The 8499-nt window shown below is 35.2% G+C and overlaps 1 long non-coding RNA gene across 2 annotated transcripts; it reads left to right on the top strand.

Moving 5' to 3' along the window:
• The first annotated feature begins 1016 nt into the window (after positions 1 to 1016).
• On the top strand, positions 1017 to 7659 carry LOC127881132 (uncharacterized). 2 transcript variants are annotated; one of them, XR_008049912.1, is made up of 5 exons: positions 1017 to 1052; positions 1586 to 1647; positions 3319 to 3388; positions 4121 to 4241; positions 7105 to 7659. It is a non-coding gene; the product is annotated as an uncharacterized LOC127881132 (long non-coding RNA). The 2 variants fall into 2 exon arrangements; XR_008049913.1 differs by having other exon boundaries at positions 3319 to 3380; positions 7105 to 7658.
• Positions 7660 to 8499: the final 840 nt, after the last annotated feature.

The following is an 8499-nucleotide window of genomic DNA, read 5'->3' as shown; positions in this document are numbered from 1 at the left end:
TTTATTTTATGTTATATTATTAAAAATTATAACTGATTGTCTATATCATTACGCATTTCATTAGAATTACAAATATATTTAGCAAACTTTATAATGTCTTTTTTATTAGCCGACTGCATTAGAATGTCAAATTTATTTAACGTTGGCCACCTTTGAAAATATGGTTTCAAATGTTCCTTTCTAATTTCTCTATATAGAGGACAAACAAGTAAAAAGTGATAATCGTTTTCTATAGCGTGTCCATTGCAAAACTTACATTTTCTATTTTTGCGTAGTATCTTATTATAACGACCGCTTTTGATCTCTGATTTATGTGACAAGTATGAGGCGAACAATGCACCACCTCCGAGTTCCTGGCTAAGGTCGGTCAAGTGCACGGTGTTGTGCTGGAGAAATGCACATGTATATTTTTTATGTAGTTTAAATTCTGTTGTATTTTGTCACGTTGACTGTATATTCTATGCAATTTTCGTTGTAGATTAATTTTTTTGTTATAAAGAAAATAAAAATAAAGTTCATACATGTTTTATGTCGTACTCCATTTTGATTTAATAGAACATAGAATTCACATGTTAAACAATATTATCATGTAATTGAAATTAATTGAAATTATGTATATTTTGTAATAAAGAAAATACAAACTTAATTCATGTTTTATGTCGTACCCTATTTTCAATTAATTGCAGATATGTATATTTTGTAATAAGGAAAATAAAAACTTCATACATGTTTTATGTCGTACTCCACATTATTTAATAAAAAATAGAATTCACATGTTTAACAATATTATTATGTAATTCTGTTGTATTTTGTCAGTGTGACTGTATATTGTCTTTAAATGTTTGCTTGTAGAAGTAGATGTAAAAGTATAACATACTAAAATAACAATAATTGCTCTAAGGCCTTTTTGGTTCATTTTTTGGCCTTTTTGGTAACCTTTGAGGCCTTTTTGGTAAGGCCTTTTTGGTATTCGGCCTTTTTGGTATGCGGCCTTTTTGATTTTCGGCCTTTCTAGACCTAAACCATTGCCATTGGGTTTGAACTAACTTTAGGTAAAAATGAAAAATCATCTGCAAGTGCAAAATATGACTTGGAAAGCTGATTTTTGGTCATTTCTTAGCAAAAGAGAAGATTATAAGTGCATTAAATGCATGAATTCAGATGATTTGACTTGGAATAGTTGTTTTTCAAGTTGATCCCCCACCCTTATATAGCCGAATAAGGGCTAAATTGCTTTCCAACTTTAATTCAAAGGCATATTGGTTGAACGTGTAGCATTAATGTGCTACATGAAGTCAGAATTCAACGCCTGGGTCTCCCTGATCAAGTAACGCAACAATAGGTTGTGCGTAAAGCATTAACATTCAAACAGAGCCCCATTTCACTGACATGGAATGGCGGACGTTTTTACAGTTTGGACAGTGCAGCAGATGCTTAGCTGAGCCAGCATTCATGTTTAGTACAATCATGAATATAACAAGCTTTATCACTTCATATTATTCATAGAAATACACTTAAAATACATAAATGCATGTGTTTTTTTTCATTTTATATCTATTTCTATTGGGTATTTTGACTTTTTCAGGTAGAGGAATGTCTGCGACTAAGCCGAGGGCCACTGCATAAGGGTTATTGATGACAAAACAGGTTATAATACTAAATTTTTATCATGTACACAAGCAAATCAGCATATTTATGATGCTTAAGGTGTGAAATACTACCATAATCAGGTTTGTCGTCACTCAAACCCTTGCCGTTGTGCAATTTTCCGTGCAGTTTGAATCTATTGTTCCGCGTCCCGACACGTAAAGCTCGTGCTTTGCTGGCAGAAGAAGTTGGCACTTAACAGGTTAATCCTTGTTCCTGAGCATGTATGCAGTACAGCTGAGTTGATTTGCTACTTGTAACCCTACAATTAGCTTGTGTTTGGTATTGTTTTCTCACAATATGCTTACTGTTAATGTTCTGGCTTGAAAGGATGTCGCATCGGACTTAAACATAGGATTGTTGTAGCAAGAGTCCCCTTCATCATGTAATTACCTTAGAGGGATCTTTTTGCCAAAATGTGGCACTTTCAGCAACCAGTTTTGTTTTTTATTTGGTACATGCTTCTCTCATTCAGTGATGAAAGGGAAATATTGACCTTATTCGCGTGTCTTTGCATACAAAGGTGACATGGATCTATGATATTTGTTGTGTTGAGAATTCTGCGGGAAGCTGTGTCACCAGAAGAAGTACTAGAAACCCCTTTCAGGAAGCCTACATTGATCTGAGCTCTCTTTCTGCCCCTGTTAGTACATGGAACCTCATTGCTAAGCTTATAATGCTTGCCTACATATATGTATCTTGTACATTTTAACCTTTCCTTCCAGTCTAAACACCCAACATGAGCATGTTTTCTTTCGCTCGGTTATGAACCTCCATTTTGACCTGATTGCCACCATAAAAATAGTCAAAAGTACTTATTTTGTGCCCAAAATATGAAATTTTGTATTCTCTTGAACCTCTAAATGAGAGCTGGCAGTGCATATTGACCATCTGCTGCAGTTTAAAGGCACCCACGACATTATTTGCTACAATATATCATTGGCTGCTGGTAAATAAAGGGTCTCCGAACGACAAGGCGCTTTCAAGATTTCACACTTTTATTGTTGCGCAACAACAAGTTATTGGAAGCTTATTGATTTCTACACTTTAAAGTATCTTTGATCTCTCATTTTTACTAATTTGTTTTGGATGAAATTGGATTTTTTTTGCTTTGAAATTGACATTTTTGGGGTGATTTAAAAAAAACAACACTAAAGAGACGTTATCAAAATTGCTTAGAGTTAAAATATCTAACAAATTCATTCTTTCCCCACCCCGCATAAGCCCCACGTGCCTATCCATTTGGTTTGTTTTGATATATTGTTGCAGATATTGAACACAACAGCTTTAAATCGTAAAGGGACATTTAAGCTTTTACAGGCCTAAAATCGCCTTCTTCAGACGAAAAACACCAGCGTGTAAAAATATGATAAAGAATGGCCAAATGGACAGATAATCCAGCCAAACTTAATATATTGGTGCAATATGAATAGGAAGATAATAAAATGCAATAAAAACACATTTTAATCAGAATATATTTCTCCTTTAGGTTACAATATACTAAATCTTTTTTATGTTCAATGCTATACCCTCTTAAGAATGGAACGTCATTTATTTGAAGACACAATTCTCTGTATGGGCACTTGCCATTACTTTATTTTTGAATATTTCTGTGTGCATGTGGTAGGGAAAACATTGTTGTATACTACAAATTCAGTGTTTTGCTTATAGGTTGGAGACTTCATGAGATTTTGACAGATGGCGGGAAACCCTCATCAACTGGAGATCAGCCGGTAAAAAGGTGACCTCAAAACGGTGACCGTTGATTCGCGTCGAGTTCTTTCTTACATACTGCATGACCTATCTTTTTTTATTGTTTAAATCCATTCGGCTTGGCATGTTCTTTAAGAACAGGTATGGGTTTCAAACCTATGGGGGTGTCTACGCGCAAAAGTTTGACTTTATTTTTCGTTGAAGTTGTCGGTTTTACATTGAATTTGTTAAGGAAATCTTTTGATATATTGTGACCATAAAGCTAATAGTTGAATTATTGCAACTAGTGAAATTTACAACTGGCCTTTCAATGTGTTCTACTCGGCAGCCGGTCTGTCCTGTTAAATTTTGACTGTCTTTTGCCTAATCTGCGTACTGGGTAATTAATCTAACAAATGCTAGTCCAAATTGATGATGACTTAGTCGCATAACAATCTAATTATTAATCTTATTATAAATTATATGTATATCAATTTGTGTGGTTGTAATTGCAATTGTGATAGGATTGTTTTATACCCGGGTTCTTCTATTCACCTTAAGGTTGTAATTACATAGAACAAACACAAATGATAGTTTAAACTCACATTTATTTTAACTATTAGATCAAAATTAAATAATTCGTATCAGAGGAGTAAACTCTGCAATGTATTGATAGTTGTATATCAGTGTATAAACTAGTCATCAGGATCAACCTGATTACCTTGCCCTTGATGGGAAGGCCGACCTAAAACAACATGTGAATGTCAAAGTTTATTTACAGGTCATCGCTGCGTCTTCACGACTACCTTATGTGCTGACCTGCGACCTAAATCTACATTTTCCGGATGGTTTCCGGATGATAACTCAAGAACGCTTGGGCCTAGGATCATGAAACTTAATAGGTACATTGATCATGATTCGCAGATGACCCCTATTGATTTTGAGGTCAGTAGGTCAAAGGTCAAGGTCACGGTGACCCGAAATAGTAAAATGGTTTCTGGATGATAACTCAAGAACGCTTAGGCCTAGGATCATGAAACTTGATAGGTAGATTGATCATGACTCGCAGATGATCCCTATTGATTTTCAGGTCACAAGGTCAAAGGTCAACCCTTCAAGATCGGATTATTGGTGGTTGTTTTATCATGAAAGGTCATGCTGTGGTGCTGGACCTTTAATTTTCAACCCACAGAGAATTGGAAACCTTGTGAACCTTGTGGTTTTGGTAGCTCCATATTTGGACCTTGTTTTGGGAAAATGGGGCTTAATGCATGTGCGTAAAGTGTCTGTCCGTTTTGTCTGTGCAATCTGCACAGGCTAATCAGGGACAACAATCTCCTTCTAAACCTGATTTTTAGTTAGAAGATACTTACTTTCAACGAAAAACTTCCATAAAAGCCAAAAGTGTGGTCCCTGATTAGCCTGTGGTTAATACACAGGAAATTGGGGAAGGACACTTAATGCACAGGCATTAAGCCCAGTTTTCCAAGAACGAGTTTCAAATATTGCTGTGGTGTCAGACCTTTCATTCTCAATTTACGGTAAAAAGGGAACTTATATGTTTGTGGTAGTTTCATATTTGTTTTTGTCCATGATTTTTTTTTGCTATTGCATGGAATTTCTTACCTTATATTTTGTTGAGACCTTGATTGTTGATATTAAATTTGAGTATGTCATTAGCATTTATTAATAGTTCAGATGATGTATTATTATTTATTTTGTGGAATTTTTAAAATAATATTTCTATTGCAAAAGTTCAGAGATATTTTTATTAATATTTTTCTTGTATATTTTGCCAAGATTAATCTGATGTTGATCTTTACGCAATATCTTTAAATACCAGTATGCACAAAATATAATATTTGTTATGCATTGGCATAGCAAAGGGGAAGTAAAGAGCCCATATACTGATATATGATAACCGTTTAACTCTTGAAACAAGTGCAAAAACCAATCTGAGTTTGAATACATGATAAAAAATAAGCTTGAAATTTTAGAATTGCATACTTTTTTAGAAATTCTCTTTGAAAAAGAGGCCTTTCTCTTGGGGGAAGGGGCCTTTATAAGACCCTTGCTAAAGCAGGAAAAAAGCCAGATATACTTCAGGAAGCACATGTTTATGCAAGCACGGACTATTTTCATAAGCATGATAATGTGTAATTGATGATAAGATCAGCTTGCTGTTTGTTGTTGTTGTGGTTGTTTAACTAAAGAATCAACTCTTATTGTTGTTTACTGCCAAGTTAATGCAAAGAATCAATGTATTTCATGAACTTAATCACTGGTCATCTTAGTTCATATACATGTATAGATAATGCTTGTAACAGCCTTAAGAGCAGTGTACACTTTAATCCAGGGACTTGAGATATTGGAAAACAAGGAGTTGAATGTTCATTGGTCTGTAGTTTAGACTTTAAACGTTTGCACATTTTAACATTATCCAAACTTGTTGACATAATCCAAACTTGACAGAATCCAAACATGTTGACATAATCCAAACGTAAACAGGTAATGATCTCAGATCAAACAAGGTACAGTGTTCTGCAAAAAGGGGCAGGGTTTAGCAGGGTGTTATTTTGCTCCATAGATCTTTCCCTTAATATCCTCAAAACTAACAAATTAACAACCTAAAGAGGTAGAAATGTATTTTCGTCTACCGTTTAATTGAAGAAACATATTGGTTTTTATTTATCAGTGGTTAAAAATTGCATGGTTACATAATCCAAATGATATTCTTTGAAATGCATTAATAAAAAGGAATATGTTTGATTATATTTTATAGACTACATAATGGTAATTTTGTGTTAGTTGAATAGGTCACATACCTCAAATAAACTAACCATGGCTATGAGAAAATGGGGCTTAATGCATGTGTGTTAAGTGTTGTCCCAGATTAGCCTGTTCAGTCTGTACTGGCTAATCAAGGATGACACATTCTTTTAAAACTATATTTTCTCTATAAAGATACTTTCTTTAAACAAAATATAAGATTAAAGCGCAAAGAGTAAGAATATACTTCCTTTAAAAAAGATTCAATGAAAGTGAAAGTGTTGTCCATGATTAGCCTGTGTGGACTGCACATGCTAATATAACACGCCGCTAAATGCACATGCGTTAAGTCTAGTTATCCCAGAGTGAGGCTCAAACATAAACAAAGTGAAACTAAATGTGTCTTGTTCTGAGAAAACTGGGCTTAATTCATGTGCGTAAAGTGTCGTCCCAGATTAGCCTGTGCAGTCTGCACAGGCTTATCAGGGACGACACTTTCCGCTTTAATGGTATTTTTAGTTTCAAGGAAGTCTCTTCTTACCAAAAATCAAGTTTAAGCGGGAAGTGTCGTCCCTGATTAGCCTGTGCACATGCATCATGACCAGCTTTCACAGAACAAGACACATTTATTACCAAGGCAAGACTTAAATAAATTCAGAGAATTAATTGTGAAGGAACAAAAATACAGTTGCAACTTGTATTTTTCTGCTTTTATACAAATTTTCATTTGAAAGAAGTCTTTTAAAAACACAAATACAGATAAAGCAGAAAGTGTCGTCCCTTATTTGCTTCTGTGTGCTGCATAGACCTATCTGGGACGACTCTTTATGCACATGCATTAAGCTCCGTTTCACGGAGCACGGATCATACGTAACAGGCCCCAAGCCAGCCAGCAGTGCAGCCCCATTTTCCAAGTGGACTGCTATAGTACATGATAAGAATAATCTGCTGTGACTGCAACTGGAGTTTCACATTGTTTATATTTGCATTTTTAAGGAATCATCAAGCCAACCTGCAGCAGCCCAAACTGGGGGCCAAAGAGATGGCTGACCTTGAAAAGGAGCTCGAACTTGACCTTGAAAACTTGGACGTAAATACAGACATAAGTATCTTGGAGAGTAAATTGCTGGTGTTTGAAAACTTGGACAGACATCCAGACATAAGTATCTTAGAGAGTGTAAATGTCCCATGCTTGTAAATGAATCTTAGTTGAAAATTGTGGTTGGCAATGATGCAGTGTTTGGTAACAGTGTTGTGTTATTGCCCTTGGTAAACATAGATCTTATAGGAAGCTGTTCAAAAGAAGTTGTCTATATTATCTTCAAAATGTATAACTTCAATAGAAAATCTGTCACCACTGTTTCTTGGATTAAAAAAAAGGTACTTTTGTTTTTAGGAAATCTAATGAAGTCTAATTCAGCCTCATTCTAGGTGTAATGCTTGTTAATAAAGTGTAATCTCAGATTGACCTGTGCAGTCTGTACAGGCTTATCAGTGAGGACACTTTCCGCCAATACTTGATTATTTCTAAGAAGAGACTTCTTCTAATGTAAATACACCATAAAAGACGTCTAAGGCTTATCAGTGAGGACACTTTCCGCCAATACTTGATTATTGCTAAGAAAGGACTTCTTCTAATGTAAATACACCATAAACGACGTCTAAGGCTAATCTGTTATGACAATTTTCGCACATGTATTAAACCCAGTTTTCTCGGAAGCCAGCTGAACTGAATTAATGTTTGTTGTTGTTTGGTTTTATAGGGAGTTGATACAGGGGGAACACAGGTAGTTCGAATTCTATGCATGGTGTTCATGTAGCGTGGTAGATTAGACGTGAATATGTGTACTTAATGTCACTGTTTTTATGCCCCCGGTAGGGTACTGTCCGTCAGTCAGTATGTCCGTCTGTATGTCAGTCTGTCCGTCCGTCCGAAAAACATTAACATTAGCCATAACTTTTTTAATATTCAAGATAGCAACTTGATATTTGGCATGCATGTGCACCTCATGAAGCTGCACATTTTGAGTGGTAGAAGTGCAAGGTCAAGGTCATCCTTCAATGTCAAAGGTCAAAAAAGAAATTTCAAAGCGGCGTTCTCATGAAGCTGCACATTTTGAGTGGTGAAAGTTCAGGGTCAAGGTCATCCTTCAAGGTCAAAGATAAATAAAAAAAAAAAATTTTCAAAGAGGCGCAATAGGGGTCATTGTGTTTCTGACGAACACATCTCCTATTTATTTAAAAATTGAATAGCGTTTTAATCAACTTTTAAGCGGTGCATAAACTGTGAGCGAAAATAACGCCTAATACTCATAAAAAACAACCCTTTTTCCTGACAGTTCATATGCCAGCAAATCACATGCAGATATATGTTATTAAATTTTTATAATT

The sequence above is a fragment of the Dreissena polymorpha genome, chromosome 5 (assembly GCF_020536995.1).
Source record: "Dreissena polymorpha isolate Duluth1 chromosome 5, UMN_Dpol_1.0, whole genome shotgun sequence".
In the NCBI taxonomy this organism is placed as follows: Eukaryota; Metazoa; Mollusca; class Bivalvia; order Myida; family Dreissenidae; genus Dreissena; species Dreissena polymorpha.
Note: the sequence above shows the minus strand (reverse complement) of the source record. Positions and strands in the feature narration are given on the sequence as shown.